This window comes from Vanacampus margaritifer, chromosome 2 (genome assembly GCF_051991255.1).
Source record: "Vanacampus margaritifer isolate UIUO_Vmar chromosome 2, RoL_Vmar_1.0, whole genome shotgun sequence".
NCBI classification, from domain to species: domain Eukaryota; kingdom Metazoa; phylum Chordata; class Actinopteri; order Syngnathiformes; family Syngnathidae; genus Vanacampus; species Vanacampus margaritifer.
In genome coordinates, this window is record NC_135433.1 from 45316441 (window position 1) to 45327858 (window position 11418).

The 11418-nt window shown below is 41.0% G+C and overlaps 1 long non-coding RNA gene across 3 annotated transcripts in view; it reads left to right on the forward strand.

Moving 5' to 3' along the window:
- The window catches only part of LOC144043268 (uncharacterized), a 65740-nt gene that overhangs the window by 42932 nt on the left and 11390 nt on the right, over nucleotides 1-11418 (forward strand). Inside the window, exons 3-6 of one of the 3 annotated variants that reach the window (XR_013291074.1) lie at nucleotides 1746-1888; nucleotides 9608-9690; nucleotides 9842-9980; nucleotides 10088-10167. This is a non-coding gene — a long non-coding RNA (uncharacterized LOC144043268). Of the gene's footprint in view, nucleotides 1-1745; nucleotides 1889-7401; nucleotides 7518-9607; nucleotides 9691-9841; nucleotides 9981-10087; nucleotides 10168-11418 lie in introns of those variants that run through there. The other 2 variants (XR_013291073.1, XR_013291072.1) reach the window with 2 other exon arrangements.

Below are 11418 nucleotides of genomic sequence, written 5' to 3' on the forward strand. Positions count from 1 at the left end.
GTAATGAGTAGTGTAGCTACTTGAGAGTAAAATAGGGCGTTGTGTAAGAGGTGCTCTGTGGCTACTTTAGCTAGAGTTGCTGGCCATGTGGGGTTAAGGAGAGACTGCTGGAGGAAGTCGAAGGAGTTGAGGTGGGGAGGGGGGGGGCTTCCAGGTGTGTGTGTGTATGTGTGTGTGCGTTTTAATTTTCTGCTGACTTTCAAGAAAGTGGTTTCCTGCTTTGGGGCAATCAGCAGTGTTTCTTTGTGGGTCTGGTGGTGGGCATGGTTCTGATGGGTTCTGCCTGTCAGACCTGAGGTTTGCTGAGAGGAAGCCATGTGAGGGAGGTTGAGGGGGCACTATTGTGAATCTAATGTTCCCTGTGAATATCAGCAGGTTCTCCATTTAATTGTGTCCAGGACAGACATTTTTGCAAGTGACCTTCAACTGAATGAAAGACAATAATTGTCATTTATCTCTGACTAATGTGAAATGCTTCTACCAACAAATAACATGGCTGCGAACAAAGAGGTGCTAGCACAAGCACAATCGGTGTTGCTAGTTTAAGCTAGGGTGACCAAACGTCCGATTTTGTCCGGACATGTCCTCCTGCTTTTAAATGGCATCTGCTGATGCGATTGGGGGAAATAAATAACTTTCACAGCTAAAGTCTTTGTGGAAAACAACAAAAATGAGCCCAAAAAGTGAGACAAAAGCTGGAACAAGGACTCCAAATGTTTGTGTAGGGTCTTCAGGGGTTTGACAGCCACAGGATACGAGCCGACCATTGTTAGTCACTGCAAGTCACTCTTATTGGTACTACTTCCTCCTCTCCCACCAGCTTCTATACACACAAACATGCACACACAAACAATGATCAATTGCTACATTCCGCATGTTTGCCAAATAAAACAACACATTCAAATTTCAATTTGGATGTTTTCAAATATTTATGATGCCTTTATGATGATGAATATCTTACAGACCCTTTCATGCCATCACGGAGTTCGAAAGGAACCGCATAAAATGTAATGAATCATTTTCAACCTACTTGTACTTCTATTATTGCTGACATTTACCTATTTAGCTTTAGCCCATCATGATTTTTATCATTTTTGTCATAAATAAACACAAGTGGTCCGTTTTGCAAGCTGAGCACACATAAATCGTCTACGGCAAACTCTCTGTGTGGTCAAGTGAATTTGGGCCCAAGAATGCACCCCTCCACTTTGACTATTTTCCTGTTTCCTCTGAAAAGCAACGTGGTCTCAAACGATGGCAGGCGCAATGAGGTCAGACTAACAGCACACCAAGCAATGTATTCATTTGATGTAGCTATTTTTTTTAGGTTGAGAGCAGCCTGCAAATACATTTTTACATTTTAATGAGACCAAAGAGCTTCTGTGGTTCTGCAAAGTGGAACTGGAATTATGTCTCAATAGAGCCTATTCTCCAAGGAATTTAGAAGACTTCCATAGATAGTAAGTCATGCTCTGTAATTAATAAAAAAATTGACATTTTTATTATTGAATGCTATGAAAGTAATATGCCCTAACCAATTTGAAAAGATGTTAAAATAGAGCATTTTCACTTCAGCGCGTCCACCATGTCTGTGGAGCGTGTTATGGCGCTGCTACAGCAGCACAACTTCACTTAACTTTTCACATGAGAAAATGTATCCCATATGACCTTTTTCTGTATTTTCACATTACAACTGTCATAAAATTCGGAATCTGCCAATAATTCCTCTTTGATTTGTGTTGCAGCTATCTTTGTCATGCCTGGGAGGTCATGTTCATTCATCATGCATACGAATGCAAGGTGTTCACCCGTCATGACTGAGAGGTCGTTGAGGACTGTGCATCATGGATAAAGAGGTTGATGAAAAGTCCATTCATCATGATAAATGGTACTTCATTGATTTAGCACTTTCCCGCTTTACATGGCCCTCAAAGCGCTTTACATTTGACTACTCATTCACCTACTGATGATGCAGCATCAGGAGCAGCTCTGGTTTCAGTATCTTGCTCAAATATATGTCGACATGGTCACAACAGCATGTGATCGAACCCACAACCTCTGGGTTGCAAGACGGCCACTCTACCACTGATCCACACCGCCTCAATGAAGAGTTCATACGTCACCGCTGAGAATTTGAGAAGGAATTCATACTTCATGGCTGAGATGTTAAGGAGAAGCACCGTGGATGAGAAGTCCAGGAGGAGTTCATACATAATGGATGAGAGGTTGAAGTGGAGCTCATCGTGGTTGAGGGGGTCAATAGTTGATATGTCACGGTTGAGAATTCAAGGAGGAATTCATATATTGTGGTTAAGTGATCAAGGAGAAGTTCATACGTCATTCATGAGAAGTCAGAGGAGTTCATACGTCACAGCTTGGAGGTTAAATTAAGGAGGAGTTTATACATAATGTTTAAAGGGGCAAGGAGGAGTATTTACATCATTTTTAAAGGGGCAAGGAGGAGTTCATTAGTCATAGCTAAGAAGTGTAGTGTGAACTCTATGAGGAGTTCAAACGACACAAATGAGGGAGCATTGAAGAGTTGCTTTGTCATAGATGAGCAGTCGGGGAAGGTTTCGTACGTCATAGCTAAAAGTGGTGAAGAAGAGTCAATACCTCATGAGATATTGCTGAGATATTGGGAAGGAGTTCATATATCGTAACTAAGAGGTCATTGAGGACTCTGTACGTCATGGATGAGAGGTTGACGAAATGTCCATTCATCATGGTTGAAGGGTCAATTAAGAGTTCATACGTCATGGCTGAGAATTTGAGTAGGAATTCATACGTCATGGCTGAGAATTCAAGGAGAAGTTCATACACCATGGTTGAGAAGTCCAGCAGGAGTTCATACGTCATACATGAGTGGTTGAGAAATTATTGTGCCATAGGTGAGAAGTCCTGGAGGAGTTAATACGTCAAGGCTTAGAGGTTTAAGAGAAGTTCGTACACGGTGGATGAGAAGTCCAAGAGGAGTTCATACATCATAAATGAGAGTTCATTGACGATTCTGTATATCATGGATGAGATGTTGACAAGAAGTCCATTAATCATGGTTGAGAGTTTATACATCATGCCTGAGAATTTCATACGGCATAAATAAGGGACAGGATGGATGGATGGCTGGATGGAGGCAGGAAGGTAGGTTGTATGGATGGATGGACAATGTCAAGCACAATTTGGATGAGAGAGAGTTAGAGAGAGAGAGAATTCTCCTTGGAATGCATCCTGTGTTGCACGGTGGGAAAGCCGTCACACAGCAGTGGCGGGGGTAGCGCCAGTGGCCTTTGGGCGGCCTTGTGCTCCGTCTTCAGCGGCCTCTCCCCGCTGCAGCGACACCGTGACGCTGTTCATACATCATGCAGCAAGCACTGTGTGGGAGGACAGGCTGTGGGTGGGATGGGAGGACATGAATAAATGTAATGTACAGCATGAACATGTCTAAAATGTATGTGCTGCACTGTGACATGCGAGCCATTTGAGTACTGAACATTACTGTGTATTATTTTTTTGTGGGTAGGAAAACTGCATGTTGAGGTCAAGGACAATGTCATACAATGTGGTTTAGGTGGAGTCCATACGCCGTGACTGAGCAGTTGAGGGGGACTTCATACATGTATGACAACACAAAGAGGAGCTCATACGTCATAGAGGAGAGGTTAGCAAGGAGTTTATCCATCACGAGGTCAAGGTGGAGTTTATACGTCATGGCTGAATGATCCAGGAGGGCTTCATACGTCATGTATGCAAAGTCGAGGAGGAGTTCATACATCATGGCTAAGGTGCCATGGAGTTCATACAGTATGTCATGGCTTAGAGGTCTTGGAGAAGTTTGTAGAGCATGGCTAAGCAGACATGAAGGAGTCCATACGCCATGGCTAAGGGGTTGAGAGCATATTATAAGGTGGTTGTGGGCTCCAGTAGGAGTTCATACATCATTGATGAAAGGTCAAGGAGTTCACGTTATGGAGGAAAGGTCATGGAGGAGTTCATACGTCATGGTTCAGTGTTTGAGGAGGACTTCATATGTCTTGGCAGAGGACTTCATACGTCAATGGCAAGAGGTCAAAGTTCAAATATGGATAGATCAAAGGAGTTCATAGGTAATGACTGGGTGGTTGAAGAGGAGTTCATACATTTTGGATGAGAAAAAAAGAGTTTATAAATGATAGATGAGAAGTCAAAGAGAAGTTCATACGTCATAGTTGAGTGTTCGTACTTCAATGTCATGGCAGAGAGGATGGGAGGAGTTCATACATCATGGTTGAGTGGTACATGGACGTTCATGCTATGGGTGAAAACTCATGGAGTAGTTTATACGCCATGGATGAGAAGTCAAAGAGGAGTTCATACGTCATGGACAAGAAGTCAAAGATCAGGTGTTTTGGATAAGAGATCAAGGAGTCATTCATAGGTCATAACGTGGTTGAGGAGGAGTTTATACATAATGGTTGATGGGTTCAGGAGGAGTTCATACATCATGGCTAAAACTTTAAGGAGCTCATGTTATAGACGAAAAGTTGTGGATGAATGCATACATAAGTTCATACGTCATGAGGGAATGGGAGGAGTTAAAGTAAAGGATTTATTTTGCTACGGATGGGAATTTGTGGAAGAGTTCTTAGGTCATGGCTTAGTCCTCAACGAAGAGTTGATGCGTCATGGCTGAGGAGACGTTCACACAACTTGGTTGACTGATGGAGAAGTTGATGTCATGTATGACAGGTTGAGGAGTTCATACGTCATGGAGGACAAGTCAAGGAGAGTTCATTCATCACAGCTGTGGGACAGATGATAGGTTCATACAGTATGTCATGGCTGAGGGGTCGTAGGGAGTTCATGCGTTGTGGACGAGAGGTCGAGGAGAAGTTCATATTTCTGGTTAGAGTGGTCTAAAATGTGTGCAAACCAATGATGTGATCTTGTTAACACGCTGACCGCAGACAAGATCGTTAAGTCTTGTTTCAACAATGCAACGGAACAAAAGGGCGAGGTGCACACGCGCACACACACGGCAGCAGCCATGATGGATGGCGCCTTTCTCAGCTACAGAGGCCACTCAGCGGGGCTGGCAGACTGAACAGAGACCCCGTGCAGGCGTCGGGGTGAGTCAGAGGGACGAGTAAATAGAACCCGGATGGGAAAAGGGCAAACGATGTGAGAGCGCCTGACCAGCGACGTGGGTCCGACTCAAAGATGACACGCAGCTCGAGCAGATGAGCCGAACGTGGGGAACCTCCGAGAACACTGGAGGCATCACTGCGGCCGTTTGATCGTGTCTGAAATTGACGAGTGCAAACACACCATACGGCGAGTCTCCACTGGACATCACACCGCTTCACCGTGGCCTTCTGTTTTGATTACATGTACATTAAATTGCTCCCATGTTCAAAGTACCTTGTGTAATCCAAAATGATGACTGTAGGACAGCTGTACACATATGAATAGGGTAGACACTATATGAAATAAAAGTGCTGGGGGGGGGCACTTTTGTGCACAAGGAATATATACCTTACTGACAATTCTGAGATGACGTCACAAATCAAGATGGCCGTCAATTTGGTGAACGAAATCTATCTGCTCATTGAAAAGCGTTGGACTTTGGATTGTTGTAATTTGATTTGTGAGGATTATTTTGATTTCAAAATGTGATGAGATGTCATTTGTATGATAGTCACCGATAGTGTCGTAGTCATGATAGTAGATTGTTTTCACCGTATAAAGGAAGCATTTGCATTGTGTTGCATTTGGGGACATATCAGAAATGTTCGGAAATGTCAGTAGAAGTTTTTAAATAAACATTACACACACATAATAATAATTAATAATACCCCACAGCTAGTTTTAATAACAGCCTATTGGGGCAACATGACTGCAAGACTTGTAGCATAGAAGTAACTTACAGGTATGGTTTGTACTAAATAATAGCTAATAATAGCTTCATGCTGATTTAGTACAAACTATTTTTTAAAAAAAAAAAAAGTTTTTTTTTTCAGTAAAATTAACCTTAAGGAGCAAAAAAAAATATTAAAACTGGATCTTTAAAAGGTGCTAAACTCTCGTCTCCAACATGACTCTCTCTGGCCTTGACTGAGTCTGACCTTTCATCTTCATGCGTTTTTGATTTCATCCAAGAGAGCAGAGAGATGCTTCCCTTGACTGCTTGCTGTAGATCCTTTTCTTTTCCCCTTTTCAGCCTCTCCTTTCTAGGCATTATGATACAATTCCTAAATAAATAGACCAATTGTAACCAAACGGGCCAATGCCATGAGGATGAATAAGACTGACAATGTCATTACAAGAAAGCAAAAGGGTATTTTTCACAGGCAATTGACAATTCTTAACATTCGGGCATTTCTGATATTTCCACAATGCAACTCAATGCAAACGCTTCAATCACCAATGACGTATTGGATTGTTTTTGCCTGTGACTACTAGCATAATACAAACCAGACACAAACAACAGTTCAGCACATTTTGAAGTCAAAATAATCCTCAAAATTTAAATGACAATGATCCAAAGTCCAATGCTTTTCAATGCACGGATCACAAAGAGCTTCCTTTCACCGTCACTAGTCTTACTATGTGGTGGTTATCACGTTATCAATTATTGAATTAGCATATAGCATTTTAAACTAGGTGGCTAATATCGGCTAATATATGCTCAGTTGTTTTTGCTATATGAGACATGCTACTTCAAAAGCAAAATTATTTTAGGTAGGGAATAGAGGGCAAACAAATTTCCCTGGATTCATAACAGTTACCCGGCTGGGGTGGAGCAGCAGGGGAAGGAGATGCGTGTGTGTGTCTGTCCCACACCGCGACCGTGGGTAATTAGCATTCACGTGACAAAGGGAGCGAGCGAGAGAGCTAGGGGACGCATATTGTTTTGTTTTTTTCACACGCAATTAATTTCAAAAGATTGTGTCAACATTGATCTGTCCTCAGTAAAGTGTTTATTTAAAAAAAAAAAAAAAAAAAACTTTCCAAAAGGCACAATTTTTTTTTAGAGAGGGCAGAGGGGCAAGGGTGTGAGCACCACTAGGGGTCCACCTGCGCACGCCAGTGCTCCCCAAACACTCAACCATGACATATAAATTCCTCCTCGACCACTCACTCTGACATCTGATTTCCTTCTTGACCTCTCATCCATGACGTATGAACTCCTCTTCGACCCCTCGGCCATAATTAATGTTATTCTGGGTCAAATTAATTTAAATAAATATATCAATGAGTGCACATAACATCTTAAAATATGTTTTAGTGGAAATCCAATACACTGGATACAATTTCAGAAAATATTACACTTTTGATTGACACTAACTGAAAAGTGCTTATTAGATTATGTATTATTTCAAATGATTTGTACTCTCATGTTGCGCATCCGCCATTCATTTGCAGTCTGGATGCAAGGGATAAACATCTTCTTAATGCTCTGGATGGGAATCAGAAAGAAAGAATCTCCAGAAGTCCACACACACAAAAAATAATAATTTTGTTGTTCACAGGTTGTTTTTTTTAACACGTGGGTGAGACAAATTAAATTAATAAATTTGCACGAGACAAGTGACTTTATTGTGAGATAAGGATGTAAAGTGTCACATCATTTTATATTACATTGCAAGAATGCCAGAAACCTTTTAGTAAGACTCTCGGAAGAACAAAAACTGCATATACGTCACTGTTATACATATTATACAGGTGTGCCTAATGGTATGACTGAGAGTGCACATTTGCTTGTTGCCATGTCAGCGTGTGACGACACGGGTCCCTCTCAATCCCAAGCCTCAAATCCGAACCACCTGCCCTTCAGCAGGCTCGCTCTCGTCTTGCCGAGCGAACACTCCTTGTTTGGACTAACATCAGGGTCCGCTCCGGGGATCTTACATGAAATGTGGAATCTCACCCTTCCCATACCCTTCTACAAGTCCTCGTGGCCCCGTCTCCTCCCTTCTGCAGCAGGGGCCTCCATATTTTTTAATTATGTACAGGAAACTCCTGTTACAAAGGACACTTTCTTAGTGGATCTGCAGGGGGAGGCTGTGAGAACTTCTTGTCTCCCAGTGGCCTCTCCGGTGTGTGGGTGGTACAGGCTGAACAGCTTGTACCACCCGCAGATTTGTGTCAATGGTGATTTTTTTATTATTATTTTTTGTGCCCAAAGCCAAGATGGCTGACTGCAGTATCAACGTGTATCGTGTCTTTTTTCACTCACTAATCATTTTATACAGCTGGATCAAGATTTCCACGTCAGCATGTTTTTTCCACCCGTTCCACCTTTTTTTTTTTTTTTTTCTCCGGTGGTCTCTAACTGACAGGAACTCAAGCACTATTTGTTATCCTTAGGCCCAATAAGTCCATCTGGTTTTGGTTTGGCTCTTGGAGATCGCCCCTGGAGATGTGGATGGAGGGGACGGCGGGGCGAGGCAAGGCGGTGGAGGGGCAGTACTTTCTCTCACTATTTCTCTCTCTCTCTCTCTCCTCCTAAATTGAATTTCTCACCATTGCAACCCGGGTCCCGGACCGTGGAGTAGGCCAACTTGCAGCTGGCTTTCAACCCTCGGGCTTCTGTAAAGAATATTTGGAAGAAATCAGTATCACCTGTTTTGTCAGGCAAAGTTCTTAATATTCTTGAAAAAAAAACATGCAGCAAATATATCGTGAAATTCTTTATACCATTTGCAATGAATCCCTGCATATCGTGGTTTATCATTTGTGGCCCATTACATCACAGATTCTGAAGAGCAGTCTTTTGAAGATATGCAACATAATTACAGAAAGCACAAGCATAAGAGGCATAGAAGAGCCCCAATGAAGCCCAAGAGTCATTGTTCCAACAAGCAAAGACAATATGTACATTGTGTTAAAGTAGCAGTTTGAACGTTTAGAATTACTGTAACAGTTATGCTAATTTCCATTAGCTTATCTATGGTGTTTCACATTGTGCATTATCACTAAGCTAATGGACCTTTGTTAGATAAAATTATATGGTTTAGGTAAACATTTTAGAGTTTAACTGTACAATTTTTAATTCTCTTTTGTTTTATGTTTCAGTTTAACACCAAACTTCAACTTTGGCGAGTTCGAATTTGTCAATTCAAACACAGCCCTATGCCAACACTTTTGTCAAATATTATGAACAATATATACTGCTAATTAGACGCTAGTGCTATTAGCTAACAGTCTGTCCTAACACTAAAGCGCTGCTTACCTTTTTCCTTTGACATGATGACACTTCTGTCGTCTGTCCCTTAAAAATGGCTCTGATCATGTCACTGGTTAAGAAACTCGACGTTGATGTAGTTATTTTAATTAGGCACACTGTAATGTAAGAGTGGAAGTGCAAAAGAGCTCACAGACACATTTTCAAAAGTAGCCATTTAGCAAAAGATTTAATTGGTTGTTAAACACGTAATTTGTGCGCAGGCATTCCAGAGACACTATTTGTATACAAGTTATTAAAAGCCCATTTTCTTTTCACTTCTTTTTCTCTGCAGAATTTACACAACAATTTAGCCAAACATGCTGTACAGTATATATTCCGCTAATCAGATGCTAACACTGTTAGCTATTTTGTGTCAATGCTAACGCGCTGCTTACCTTCTAGCTTTGAAATGACGGCACTTCTGTCTCGCTTGTCTCTTAAAAGTGGCTCTGATCTCGTCACTGGCTGAGGAACTCGATGCTGAGGTGGTTATTATTACTATTATTTTAATTTTATTTCAAACATGTATATTTAAAAAAAAAAAACAGACTGGTTATAAAAGTACTCGTGTGAAGACACAGACATACAAAGCAACAAACACAATTTGAAAAGTCAAATTTTTTTCTCTCTCTGCAGACTTTGGATACATGAATTTGTGTAAATATAAATGTGAAGTGTCAGCCAATGTAATATGAAATAATGTACAGTGGCCAACACAATGTGACTCTATGCAGCTGGCAAGTTGCTATCACTGTAGTGAGATCAGTCCAAGAAGGTATGTGACTCCACTCTTTATCTTCTATATATTGAATTTAAAATAGACGAGTATGCACTTTCCATCTCACTAAATATTTCATGTGTCATACATACATCTTCTTTCAGTTAACAGGCAGACAAAAAGTGTTTCATCACCATCCAATGTACATAAAAGGAGATTCAAACATTAAAGACACTAATGCTAACTCCACATTACACTCAATTTGTGTCTCCAGAACTTTTTTTTTTCTTGCTGTTGCATGAATTCCTCATCTCTCTAGGGTGTATTTAATTCTTTGACAACATACAAACTCCTGCGCGTAATCTGAGCTGCGATCTGTTCAAACATGACGCACATAAACACTTCCTTATAGGCCCGAGATGAAAGCGTGTGACTTAACTCCTGGAAACTAATAAGGAGCATCTGAGGGAGCCTGTTGTGTGTGCGATACAATTTATTCACCTGAGCAAATAAACGGTGAGTGTGTGGGGCGGTGATGGTTTAGAAAAAAGGAGGCTTTGACTGAGATACAGTATACTGCTAGGGAAGAAGAAAAAAAGCTGCGAAGGAGACTTTTTTCTTCTTTTTTTTGCAGAGGTCACAGGAAGGGCAGAAAATGCAAGTTTGGTGAGGTGTATGTGACGATTTCAAGCTACATTGCCACAAAGTATACATTCTGTTAGAGGCAGCCATGTCCTGTAAAAAAGGACACAGAGGCCTTATTTTTGCGCTGGCCGCAGCATTAGTCAAGCACTGCTGCACATTCAATGGCGGAGAACCATGAGAAATGTATATTTATTTGTAAAGAAAAAGCATAAAAGTATGTGGAAGTCCCAGACACTGCATAAAAGAAAATGCCATCGGACACATTTTCAGCAACCAAAAATGGAATTCTAGAGGAAAGAGACAAGACACAAGATGAGGCTTGTTGGCCACGACATTAGGTACACATGCAAAATTTAGTCAGGCAAGATCTATATCAGATATTCTTTCTATTCATTCTTTTTATGAACCTTGTCTAATTTTTAACATTATTCAATGTTGAACACTTTCATTTCCCTTTAAATTAAGGCAACCATCATTTTCAAAAGAAGAGGACACTTGGCCTGGCCTCAATGCCTAAATGTTAATCAAAGTTTACTCAGCGTATGCCTCCTCTGAATGGGTACAAAATAAAACCCCAAAAAAAACATTTATTCAAGACTTCAAAAGAGTTTTTTTTGTAAAATATATAAGGACATAGTGTCCAACCTATTTTGCCCCAAGATCTACTTTAGCTTCCCGTGAGAAACTTTTTTTATTTTTTATGTCGAGAGATAGACCACGTCTCCGGTTTGGGAGCGCAGAGCGCTACCACTGAGCAAAAATTCTGGGCCGGTGACAGCTCGGCACTTTATTTGAATGCTCAGCAAGTGATGACCTATTTTATTATTTAAAAAATATATATCTTGTTAAT